This window comes from Bactrocera oleae, chromosome 3 (assembly GCF_042242935.1).
Source record: "Bactrocera oleae isolate idBacOlea1 chromosome 3, idBacOlea1, whole genome shotgun sequence".
NCBI lineage: Eukaryota > Metazoa > Arthropoda > Insecta > Diptera > Tephritidae > Bactrocera > Bactrocera oleae.
Genome location: NC_091537.1, coordinates 65132257 through 65146622, shown reverse-complemented (window position 1 = coordinate 65146622; position 14366 = coordinate 65132257). Strand labels below are relative to the sequence as shown.

Genomic DNA, 14366 nt, shown 5'->3' with positions numbered 1-14366 from the left:
TACCATGTTTTAGTTAAATAGCTTCTTATTATAAAAGTTAACATTTCGGAGAAAAAAATAGTATTGACACAAAATAAATCTATGATCAATAACATAAGTTAATAAGATATCAAATAATAATCGAGTAATGAATGTTTTATTCTTTCGCAACATTTTTATACTTTCGCAACATGTTGCAACAGAGTATAGTTTTGTTCACCAAAGAGTTGTTTGCATCACCTAAAGTGATAGATATAGATTTCTATATACATACATATATCTCTTCTAATATTTGGTGATAATCAGTGGTTAGGCATATTTTCTCAGCCATCATGTTGAACTTATTATAAAACATACCAGACAACAATGCTAAATAAGTTTCTTAGAGTGCTGGACTTTGTATAGAGCAAAATAAATCTTTCTAGAAAAAATTGCATGAAATAAATATTAGTAATGTAGTATAAAGACCCTTTTTATGTGGTTATAGATAACCTGCGACCCCATCGGTTTACATGCCACTGTCTATTATTTCAGTTTTGCGACACATTTTAATATGAAGGTCATGAGGTGAACTGTAAACTCAAAAAAATTACATTTAAGTACTTTTTTGGATTTACCCAGCGCCGTTGGCAGCTTATGAAAGGTTTAGATATTAAGACAGAAAGAAGAAAATCTACATACCTGCTCTACATATTATATGTGCATACCATACTTAATTATTTGTAAGTTATTGTTAATTTAGCCTTCATGGGTAGACCCTTCAAAATAGGTACCATAGATCCCCCTGTTTTAGAAAGCGTTTAACAAAAGTAATTTACGGAGGGGTTTTCCGAGAACTTAATTTCAATACAATGAAATAAACTACTAATTTCTAAAATATTATATATATTATGTTAGTGAATAGCTAAGTAATATATAGGTATACAAAAGTACGTAAGCTGTACCAACATGTTGCAAGAGTATAATAAATATCAGTACACTGTGTTTGTAGTTTCAGTTCCACTAGATGTCTTTACAAGCAAAGTGCTTTATTCAAACTAATTTTAGTGTATTACACAGTACAGTGTACAGTGACGAGCAATAGCATGGCAAGGACTTACAAGGAAACAGTGAAAGAGAGCAGCACCTAGGATCCAACTTTTAACACCCGGACAGACTGAATTATATAATTATTATCTATAAGTATTTTATAGATTAATCCATTTATTATTAATTAATCATGCCTAGATTAAGTAGAAAATCTATATTACTAAGTCGTCTTCAGAATAGAAGACGTATGAGAGTTCTTCGTGCAAACTCTTTATATAGAGATAGTGAGCAGTCACAAAATACTGTATGTCACGCTAATCGTAGATTAGGTTCCGATGTACGTCTGCCCGAACAAATTATCAATACAAATCAACATAGAACCAGGCGGGAAAATCCGCAAATTCGCTCTGGAGAGCAAATAAGAGATACTCGAGGTCATAGGTCTCGGCGTGAAGACCCCGAGGTTCGATCTGTTGAGCAAGTTGCAAATACTGTTCAACATAGAACAAGGCGGCAAGATCCCCAAATTCGCTCTGAAGAGCAAATAAGAACTACTCGAGGTCATAGATCTCGTCGAGAAAATCTTGAGGTACGTTATGATTACCAAAGTAGGAACACTAGAGATCATAGGGAACTCCGCGCAAGAAATCCTGAGTATAGGAATTTAGAGCGCATTCGTGATCAAATGCAAAGGGAACATGCAAGAAGAAATCCTGAAATCAGGAGAAAGCAGCATAATGTATTTGCTGCGGAAAATTATATACATATATGTATTATGGTTTTCACACCAAGTTCGCAAATTAAATTTCGAAACTATTGCGCAAGGTCACCCGAATGCTGCATCCGCCTTCTTTTTAATGCAAAAAAACAAACAATTTTTGTGCTACTTGCAAAAATGCGGTTGTTAAAAGGAACGTTCCAAAAATATGTTTAGCTAACGGTCTAGACTTTCCTGAAATACCGAATTGTTTGAAAGGTTTAACCCTAATTGAAGAACGTCTCATAATGCCTAGATTGGCTTTTATGACAATCCGTCCGTTAGGATATCAAGGTCAGAGTTGCTCAAAGGTGCTGTTGTTAATATACCAATTTCTGTTAACAATATTGTGACATCTCTACCAAGGTCCTTTGATGAGGCTTATGTTATACAAATTCACTTAAGAAGGCGTTTTGAGTACAATCATGATTACATGATAGATACCATACGCCCCGCAAAAATTATGGAAGCTTTACAATTCTTAGTGAATACCCCTCTGTATCGTGAGCACAATATACATATTAATGAAAACTGGATTTCAGAATTTAATGACCAAGAAGAAGTTCCATTTGTTGCATCTGCAGAGGATTCCCGATTGGTTCAATCTTTTCATGCGGCACAAACTTCTCATGATAATTCCTCAGGTAATAATATTCCCACGGGTCTTTTACCTTCAGAGTTGAATCCAGGCGGTCAAGAAACTCTTTTGGAGAATATTCCTGTAGAAAACTTAGACTATAACTGTTTAGTTAAAGCTCCAGGTGAAGGAAAAAGACCAATTGACATAATTCAAGATAATAATTCAGAAGAGTTGTCATTTGGAACAATATACGTTGGGCAGAAGCGTACATGCTCTGAAACGTATAGCAAGATAATACGTTCTGAAATTCGCCGTTTTGACAGAAGAGCGTGTACCATTCCAAAGTTGTTCTATGATTACAAAAAATTAGAACTGCTACATATTAAGAATAGTAAATCCATTTGCCTTAGAAAGTTTTCAGGTCGCAACCGAGTTACGGCCCAAAATCTATTAAACGAAAACTTGGTTCAAAACTTGATTCAACACGATGATGGTTACAAGGTTTTGAAAGGCGTTAGATCCTCACCTGCGCACTGGGAAGCTGAGAAGAAGGCAATCGCTATGATTCGCCAATTTGGGCTTCCAACCTTCTTTAGCACTTTATCGGCTGCAGAATCTCGGTGGGTTGAGCTTTTGGTCATCCTCTCTAAAACTGTTGATTCTAAAGATATTTCGGAAGAGGAAGCCAACAATTTAACAACCCAAGATAGATATCGCTTAATTCGGTCAGACGCGGTTACTTGTGCTAGATATTTTGCCTACCGCTATCGACAAATTCTTAAGCTTTTTAAAGATAACGCCGGCATTTTTGGAGAGCATTTTGCTACAAATTTCTACTGGAGAGTGAAGTTTCAACAGAGAGGTTCTCCGCATGTACATGGCACATTAATAATTCTCCCAGGATCAACCTTCAAGATCCTCAGACATTCCCTGATGTCATTAGTTTTATTGACAATTATATTTCTACCGATGGCTCGATCAGCCACTTAGAAAATTATTTGGGTTATCAAAAGCATAACCACAATCGGTCTTGTACTAGGGAAATAAGAGGACAACAGTTTTGTCGTTTTGGTATACCATATCCACCAATGCCTTCAACGCAAATACTGCTACCTCTTAAAGAAACAAGTCAAAATTCAGAAAGACACAAGGAAAACTTTTTCAAATTTCAATACGTTTTAAATTCAAATATGACTACAGAAGACATTTCTAATTTAACCGATTTTGAACACTTCCTGTCTGATAGTAGAATAAATATGTCTTTTAATGACTATTTGTTAGCCCTTAGGTCAAGTTTAACAAAACCCAAAATTTTTCTAATAAGAAAATTACAGGATCGTTTTATAAACGCTTATAATCCTCTGATTTTGGAACTCCATAGAGCAAATATGGATAACCAATATATACTGGATGCATATGCTTGCTGTTCATATATAATGAATTATATTAACAAGTGTAACAGGGGAATTTCTAGGCTCTGAAATGAAGCTGTATCAGAGGTAAATGCTGGAAATTATACTATTAAGCAAAAACTTAAACATATAGGTCACAAATTTATATCAGGCACAGAAATATCTGCACAAGAAGCAGTATATTGCTGCATTGGGCTCCATCTTTCGGAAGCAAGTAATGCAGAAATATTTATAAATACCTCTCGACCTGAGGAACGTGTTCGAATGGTAAAACCTAGAGCGAAACTTCAGAACCTTCCTTCAGGTTCGACTGAAATATTCCTAGCCGGTATTTTAGACCGTTATATTCAAAGATCCGATCAGTTAGAATCTCTTTGTTTAGCTGATTTTGCATCTAGGTATAAATATGTTAGATCTAGTAGAAGAGCACAAGATAGTGATCATGAAGAAGAAGAGAGGGAAGACGATAATTTACCAGAAAGCGGGGTTGTCATGCCTCTTAAAGACGGTAGCGGTTTTGTGAAAAAACGTATCAAACCTTGTATTATTCGGTATAGAAGGTTTAACCCAGATTTGGCCAGAGTTGAGTATTTCCGCGAAATGTTAATGCTTTACTATCCTTGGCGGAATGAACAGAAAGATCTCATTGAAAACGATAATGAGCAGACTTGCATAACACATCGTATTATAATTGAGGAAAATCAAAGAAAACATGATGTTTTTGAGCAAAGAGAACTTGAAAATGTTCTAGAAAGTCTTTATAATGAAATAGACTTGGACGAAGGTGCTCAAAATGAACTACCTATCGTGGAAAATGAGTTCAGAGTGTTCGCACTTCCAGAAATAAACCCAAATATAAATTTGCTAGACTTGCATGGCGAAGATTCAACAGATAATGGCACTGAATCTGATTGCAATATTAGACTTATTAAACTACCCCCCTTAATTCCAGTTGAGGAATTATTTTCTTTAGTTCAAAGTCTAAATACTAAGCAAAGAACCTATTTGACACATTTCATGCACCACCTAAAAACAAATCTCCCATTTTATGAGTTCATTGGCGGCAGTGCAGGTGTAGGAAAGAGTCGTTTGATATCTGCATTATATCAAGCTCTTAACCATCGTTACAATTCTACACCTGGATCCAATCCAAGTTCCTTAAAAGTTCTTCTTTGCGCACCTACGGGTAAAGCAGCATTCGGAATAGGTGGAATGACCCTTTATTCAATATTCTCTTTACATGTTAATCAGTTGAATAGAGAGTTGAGGCCACTTAGCAATGACACAGTTAATTCATTGTATTCCAGACTAAAATTATTCATAATTGATGAAATATCGATTGTAGGTGCTCCTATGTTTAGCTCTGTTGATGCGAGATTAAAACAAATTTTCAAAAGAGACAGCAATGACTCAGAAAATGACATGAGAGTGAGCAGTTTAGATATATAGTGAATCAATTCCGAAAACCTGTGTGTTAAGGAGAGATGCAAACTCACACTCATACGTTTGTTTACATCAGTTTTTGCACAAGGCTCTTAAGAAAATGATAGAAACTTTGTTCTGCGCGCTGACGAAATTTTTTCAGCTATGACTGTCATATTACCCATCAGATGACCGTCACTGTTCTTGTAGGGTACATAACAAATGTAAACAAATAGATGTGTGAACTGTCAATGAAAACTCATCGAAAACACACAATGTCGGTCAGAACGACTTTGGTTCCACAATCCACAAATTGTGTTTTCAAGAGGATTTAAATTCGGTGCGAACATAGTATAACGGTTTAGGACGCTATTCATTTATTTTATTTGCACTATTTAATATAACTATCGATGGTTTCGTGGACAAGGAAGACGGCAATAGGGAATTAAATATTGCCGACAAATGCTGTTCTTTCATGTCGAAAGTAAAAAGGAGGGCTATCCGCAGTAGATTTAGAAGTTATTTGGAAGAAAAACATTGAAGTCGTGGAAATGATAGGACTCAATGTAAAAGCGATCATTTGTGATCAGGGTTCGGTGAATGTTCTATTATATGGAAATTTAAATGTTACAAAATTCAGACCATATTTTATAATCAATGGCAAACAAGTTCATTTTCTATATGACTATTGCCATTTGATTAAGTCGGTTGGGAATAATTTATTAAAGCACGACTTAAAAACTATCGATGATATAAATCATCAAATAATAAAGGCTCAAACTGCGAAGACGATGACGACCTAAATCTTGATTGGAATATCAGCTAGGAAGATCATAACTCCCTCGATGATTCCGAGCAACATACCGTTAATGTAGTTGACATTCCCGATGAGCACTTTGCAGAAACCGAAGAAAATACTGCGGAATTTCAAGTACAGCGGTATTACACTGGATACTCTATATACCAAAAACTTCTCTCCAAGTCCAGATGCGATAACTGTGCAAAAGAGCTGTTAAAGACTCAAGGAGATTTAAATAAGCAATCCGAGGCTTTAATACGCTCTAAAAACTACAAAGAGTGCACCGATCTGCGACTTATCAATCCGACTGACAGAGCTTTTGAAATTTGTCGGATGTAGATGAAGAGGTATAAAGAGCTATTCCGAAAATATGCGCGTTCCGAAGCTGGCGAATGTTTGGAGCACCGACAACAACTGTTGAAGTCCTTAGTAACAGTGTTGTTGTATAAAAATGCGAAATAGCTGGCTGAAAAAAAGCAGCAAGAAAATGTGCAACGCCTAAAAAACCGTAAATTAAAAAAATTAAATAAATAAGAAATGGGGATTATGGTGCACTTATTTTAAATTAAAATTCTCTTAATTGAAGACAATAGGTAAAAGGTGTATTTTTTTGTGTAAGTGATCAATAATATATGTACATAAGTACATACATATTTAATACAAATTTATTAATATTTTATTAATTTTTCTTCCACATTTAGATGTTCTTCTATTTTCAGCTCTTCTTAATTTTTTTTCTGGTGTAAATAAGTTTAGTTTAGAAGGTTCCAGTAGGCTTGTATGTAGTTATAGATGCATTTCAAATATATGTACTTATGTACATAAGTATATACTTATGTAGATCTACTTATATTAAACCAACAATGTATATAAGGTATTTATTAATTGGAAAAGGATTAATGCTGTATTGGTTAAAATCGCTTCGAAAATTAGCCAATATTTGCCTTAAACAGTAAATGACAAACAAATATTATTGTGGAATATCCTGAAGAGAGTACATATACCATCGCAAAGTTTTCTGTAGACCTTTTCAATGTGTGCAATACTTAGTACATAATTTTGATAAATCTCGTAGGGTTCAGCCTGCGTTTGCAATGTAAGCTGGAAAAATGTTATTATCACATTAGAAACCTTTACCATAACAGTATTTTCCGACTACTTAATGGATGTTATAATACCGATAAATCTTCCTCTTCAATCACTCTATTAAAAAAACCGCATCAAAATCCGTTGCGTAGTTTTAAAGATTTAAGCATGCATAGGGATATAGGGACAAAGAAATTGACTTTCTTTAATTCTATGAATTGATGCCGAAAATACGAAAATGCGCAGTGGGGCGGGCAGCATAGTTTTAACTTTCCTTGTATGGAGAAGGATAAAGGTTAGTCCAAAAGTTCAAAATGTTAATGGTCGATTTTTTAAATTTAGATTTTGAAATTATTAATATTGTAAGGGTATGGTATCCACTAATCTAGAAAATATTCTATTAATACATGATATTATTACATTTTTAAAGGTATTTATTTAATTTTATTAAAATATTCATTGTATTACTAAGTGTAGGATTAATTTAAAACAAAATTATATTTTAATTGTAAAAGTTTTACTATAATAGTAGAAATTAATTGCTGCAATCAGATTTTTATTTTATCCGTTTAATTAAAAAAGTGTAGAACTAGTAGTAGAAATTTTCTGAATTTTCATTAAATTTATTTTGGTTGTAAGGCTTAGGACTTTTTTATTTATATATTAATTAGATATTTGATTTGGCTGCAACGCTTGGGTGTAGGACATATTAAAAATAAATTTTTGTTTGCGTGCGATCGACATTTCTCCATTCATATGAAGTTAAAAAACAAATTTAAAAAAAATGCGGTTCCGGACATACATTGCCAAATTTGTCCGAACCCAGTATTGAAGAGGTTTATAGTCCCAATTCAATAATCGAATTGGGTAATGAAGATTTTTTGCCAGTTATTGCGGAATCGCCCGATATCTCAAACAATTTAATGTTATTAGCATCTGTGGCAAAAGAAGCCCAGGAAGAAATAGGGTTATTTGATAGAATGCATTGTAAAGATATAGGAATCCAAACAAATTTGAATTTAGTATCAGGGGCGTTTAGGGAACAGAAATTGGTGGAGGAAAATTTTGAGTTAAAAAATAAACTAGAAGAAAAGGAAAGGGAAATTAGTTACCTCAAATTTCAATTTCAAGATTTAGCTAGGAAATATAAAAGATTACAAAATGAGTTAAAGGAGAAAGAGGAAGGTTTTGATGTAATAGGTCACTTTCGTAGTAATTTTCCTCCACAGATGAGCGCCATTGTTCAAAATAATGTTAAAAATTGTAACCGAAACCCTAACGGTCGTAGATACGACAATTATTTTAAAACTCTGGCTTTAGGTGTTACTTCCTTTCACCTTTAGCTTATAGACACCTTAAGCCACTCCTTAGGTTTCCGGATGAGAGAACTCTGGACGAGTTTGTTTCGGAATAGCCCCGTGATCCAGGATGTAATAGTAGTAGCATTAGGTGTTTAGAGTTGAGAAGCCGGGGCTTGAGTCAAGAACAAAAATTCGTGTCAATTTTGTGTGACGAAATGGCACTTAAGAGTCACATGCAATATTTACCTAAATTTCACAATATTGTCGGAGTTGAGGATTGTGGCGATGAAAATCGCACAAGTAGAATAGATAATAGTGCAATGACTCTGATGGTGCAAGGTATTGGTGGAGCACCGTGGTCTCACCCCCTATCATATTTTATTGTCCATGGTTCCTGTAAAGGGGATGTAGCCAAAAAATATATTTTTGAGGCCACTACCCAGTTGCAAAACATTGGTCTTAATCCATGCCATTTTGTTCGTGACCAGGGATCTAATTTTTTCAATCTAGCTATAGTCTTGGGAGTTTCAGAAGACATCCATTCTTGAAGTAAATGGTAAAGATGTATTTATTTATAATTCTAAAATTATTTATAATTCTAAAATGAAAATAAGTAAGTCTCGTCCGATATATTGGTCCGATATAGTGCACTTTTATAAAAAAAAAATACACAAAATTTTATTCACAAAATGAATGTCAAGCTTGCAGGAAAAGTCTTCAGTGACTTAATCGCTTCCGGAATGTTATGCATTTATAGTTCCGGTAGTTTAACTTGTCTTTCGCCTAGTTTTTGCAATACGGCGGAATATGTTTAACTTATTAATAAATAGTTTAACACTTTTAATAGTAGCAATTTTGAAGCTATTGTCTAGCAAAAAAGTTTTTTCGGCAACGCCCGAAAAAATACAGTCATTAGATGAGGCTATAAAACTTTTAACGACAATTAGGGTTAGCGATGACACCGGGGCTGACATTACTTCCTGCTTCAACTACTATGAGGGTGGGATCCTTAAGATTGAATGGATTGTGGCGACTCCTGTCACGCTCAGGCTTCCAACATTTACAGCTTTGTCAAGACAGTCTAGAAAATAATTTTTAACAAATTAGGAGAGGCGGTGGTAGATGTGTAAGGGTAACACCTTACATATTTTGCAATCTATCGTGGGGATTGCGTTACGCTAATTTAGTAACGAACAGAAACTGCGAACCGATTAAAAAGCAGTAGAAGCAATTTTTGTTAAAGAATTTAATTCCACGGCAATTATTGTTTGACGAAATGAAGGATGCCAGCCTATATACTTACATATGTTAATGTTGTGATAATACTAATAGTAACGCAATTCTAGCGTTATACAGTGTATCACTAAAGTAAGTATGCACCATGATTAACAGCCGAATATTTGAATTTATTGCCAGAATTATTCGAAATTTATTTATTAAAATATATATCCAAGAGCTATGCAAGGTCTCTTCCAAGAATATGAAAGACATGACGCCCTCAAATTGTCCCGTTATCGTGTCTGGCGTCATTTCGTAGGCACCAGTAAAAATCATATATATTGCAAATGTTATAAAAAAACTGTGGCTTTTAACAGCTCTCTCTCGTCACAAAGAGTCTCGCATCATGTCATCCTTGACCGCTCGACTATACTGCAGCAGGTTTGCAGTTGTCGCTGGCTCTAAATTAAAACCGTTTGTAATATTGCCGACGACAATGGGTAGCCGTATTGTTGACATTAATATGTGAAATGTAAAGTTATTCAAAACCAATAAGTCTAACGTTATTTTACCAACAGAAGCATAAAATGGCTCTGATATATCATTTGTAATAACAATTCATAAATCGACCTACATATGTACTTATATACTAATTGTTTGCACAAAAATTTTCAGTTTAAACAAAATATTTAATTTAGTATGATAAAACGAAATTATGTATGGACATAAGCTGTTCGAAGTTCGCTTGCCGTCTTCAAAATGTCAAGAAGCTGTCTTCAGAAGACATTTGCCGATAAAGAAACTTCGCTGTCGTGCAGTCGTTTTGGTTTCAAGGCATTAAAGACATATTTGCGTCTCTGTGATAGTTTGTACCATTTATTACATATGTATGTACATACCTGTTTATAGTTAGTTAAATACGCAAGCCTTGAAGATGTACCGTTAAATAAATAAACATTTAGAATAAAAGGTACAGCTATTATTTATACGCAAAAAATATTTATTCAATAGAGAGTGATTAGTCTTTGCTGGTGAGCTTATTCGCGCGGTTCAAATGGAAATTTCATCGAGGGAGTTGATTGAAAGTTTTGGTTTGGATGTTTTTATTAGTACAATGAAAAGGAAATTGCGAACTTTCAGTTTGAAAAAATACGACTTATGAGTTCGAAGCATGCAAAAACGTTTCCGAGAAATAATATAGAACAAAGTTGGGAACACTAATTATTAAATTTACTTTTAAGCAAAATTTTTTTGACTTCTTTGCTATTTTATACTTTTATTTGGCGACCTTTGTTTTAGAATCCTTATATTGAAGTTGAAAAAAAATATTCGATTTTTGGAACAGGATATATTCATATAATTTGGTATTAAACACCAATGGAAATATAATAATATTGTGTGATTTTTAACCTATTTATTTCATTAAATCTGCACTGAAAAATCTACTATGAAATTTATACTTTCATCAATTCGCCGCCGTCGCGTATTGTATTAATCTTCATATACAATTGTGTGTTCGTATCACCGAGCCGAGTACAACAAATATTCGCCTACGCCCGTATTGTGTTAATGCTATTAATTGGACCCAGTGTTCACATCTTGAAGTGAGGCGATTATCGTACCAGTAGCGTAGAATTATCGTACATGAAACGAAATTATCGTACTTTTAAAAAGAATGACTATAATTATTTTAATTATTGCTAATTTTTGCAATTTTTCTTGGAGGTGTAATGTCCAAATCAACATCAGTTGGTTTAGTATTAATTATTTCTTCGGAATCTTCACGTAAAGAACTCATTTTTCACTTTACAGCTACAGAGTGAAAATGTTAGTTTATATATAGTTTATTGCCAATGAATTAAAGTTTTCGATTGACATACTTACTCATTAATATAAAAACACAATCATTTAATATAGAAACATAATCGCGTTGAGCTTCCAGTTACAGTTTTTTTCGAATTACTATTTAAAATCTTGAACGCGAGAACGTTAGCTCAATACAATAACAAGAATAACAGCCAACATTCGAACACTAAATATGCAAAGTCTGTGAAGTCTGAACATAATCGAAATCAAACCACAATATCGATATTATTTGTTCGTTGAACGAACCAGCAGATGGCGTTGTGAGCAAAAAGACGGAAGAAATATTTCCTATAAAAAAAAAATCGCCCAATTGTCTGCGAGGGTAGAAATAAGATACATTTTTAATGCGTCATAATGAAAATTATCGTACAATCTGCATGAAATTATCGCATATGTACGAAAATTATCGTACGGTTGCGATCACTGATCGAACCTTTGATATTGATGTGAGAATTTTAGCGATTAGGCGTCTATTATTACGTACTTTTTTTTTGTTTTTTAAGTATTTTCGTGCACCTAGGTTAGGACCCTTTTCTTCATCACTATTCCTTATTTAGTAAAAATTTTATTTCTATTGATTACATAGAAAAAATAAAATTGTTTTAGAACTTGTTTTCAAAATTATGTGGCTATCACCTACTAGTGTGCACGAATTATTGCATTTAACTGACTGCATAAGTGCAAGAATTTCAAAACTATCTGCAAACTTAAAAAATAATAATAATAATAATAAAGAAATGTGATCGATATATGTAAATATGTACATAAATTCTTGATTGCTTTAAAAGCGTTTTTTTGTTAGTTATTTAAACCACACTTATTTTTATTTTTTTTTATCCACATGTGGTGTTTTCACTAAAGATATATTTGAATAAATTTGTTATTCAAAACAAAGCATGGATAGTTGATGCTTTTAGTTGCATATTTTTATGTTAATTTTTTTCGTTTTTGTTTTTGCAGCATGAATATGGTTGATGTTTTTAGTTGCATAGTTGTAGGCCTTTTTTTTCAGTGCCTATCAAACTGTTAGTTCTTTCAACACTGCAATTTAGTTTCAGTGTCACTGAAAAAAGTTACAAACATGCATCCATAGATACAATTATACAGGTGAAAATAACAAAAACGTTAAAGACAAAGCAAATGTTAAAAATTGCGACGCCTCCAACAACATATAAAATTTGAATTATATTTTTTACATGATGTAATAAGGCTGCTTTGTTTCAATGACATTGAACTTGACAGCAATTTTTTCTAATACTTCCTGTGGATTACTTTTTTTTTTATTATATTACTGTTTTAATAGCACAAACAGTCACCGACGCAAAACCGTGTACCGAATCAGCTGATACGACCTACCTTATGAGAGCGCAATGTAAATGAACAGTGACCACCGCTTCAACAGACCATACGGTAGGATATCCGCGAAAATTGGATTTTTTTCCGTAAAAACGAGTGATCTGAGAGTGAGAGAGCAATCTCTTGCAACGCAGGCTTGGCAATCTCGTTATTTTGTAGTAATTAAATAATGAACTTGAATATATTTGAAATATTCTTAAAATAACTCAAAATCACAGTCGAATACACTTATTTATAAATATTTAACTATTTTTAGTAGTTGGATTTTAATTTTGAGCTTATACATTATGAAAAATTATAACTAAAAAACTAAATGAGTGAAAACTCGTGTATATAAAGATAACAATGGCAACATTGGTGAAATGAAAACAAAAGGAAACAACTGATTTCTGCTTTGCAACTACGGGCATAACTTTTTTTTTGGACAGATTTGGTTTGATACGGGCGGTAAGTACAAAAGGGAGGAATGTCGGTGACTGTTTGTGCACTAAGGCGTTGGCTACCGGTGTATTACCGGTGATAACGACAAAATACTACCGCCAGTTAAAACGTTTAAAGGGTGCTAGTAATTCAGGATTCATATTCTTTCCTAGGCAAAGTTCGCAATTTCCCTTAGTCACATAGTTAACGGAACTAAGGCCCCAGAACTTTTGGAAGGCATCGAATTTTTTAGTGGATAAAATCCTCCACAAATATCGTAAGCCTTTTATATTTAGAAGCCATTACTTAATAAAAGAAAATGTGTTCGTGATATCACGACCTATACTATCAGTAATTTTTAAGGATTTAAAGAAATTATCGGCTTCTAGATGAGCCTTAGATTTTTTTTGCCTTTGATATTAATTCAAGTTTTTTCTCTATACATGTATGTATGTAGGTTATTTAGGAATTTTTATCATTGAAACCATCAGAGATACTATCACATGTAAACAAAGCTACAGCTGAGAGGTGTCCATGGAGAAGACAGCCAAGACGGCCGACTTTTGACCGGAAAATTTATGACAGTTAGAAAACAATAAAAATATACACATAGCCAATAAAGTCTACGTTCAACCGACACTATTTTTTAAGTGAAATAAAAACGCAATGTACAATACATAGGTAATTCAGTTCAAGTTTTACATGTATTTCTTCTTTATATTTTTAAGTTCAAAATGCAAAAATAGAAAAGTATATTCCCATTTTCATTTTTGTGATAACGGGATTTTAGAGTAAGGAGAAGTAATTATAGGCACCATTAAGTCTGCGTTCAGCTTTAAAATTAGTTACAAAAGTATTAAAAATTATAAAGAAAAATTAAATTAAATAGTTTTTTTGGATAGCCGCGTTGTTTTAAAACCTCGTTCAATGGATTTGGTATTGATCTTGCCAACTTATCTGTTTCCTCAGCGGTAATCTGGGACCATTCTTCTTTCACTTCGCAAAGCCTCTTTATTTGTTATTGTATGCTGTTGTTAAGTCCTTTTTTCCAACAAATCCCATAGATGCTCAATATGATTGAGGGGGCGTTTTAATTTGTCTAGGAGCATTGTATAAGTACAAGAGCCAAAGTCTAACTATT

General features: G+C 33.5%; 1 pseudogene; it reads left to right on the top strand.

The window, feature by feature from the left end:
• The first annotated feature begins 8044 nt into the window (after positions 1–8044).
• Positions 8045–12424, top strand: LOC138856439 (uncharacterized; annotated as a pseudogene).
• The last annotated feature ends 1942 nt before the right edge of the window (positions 12425–14366 follow it).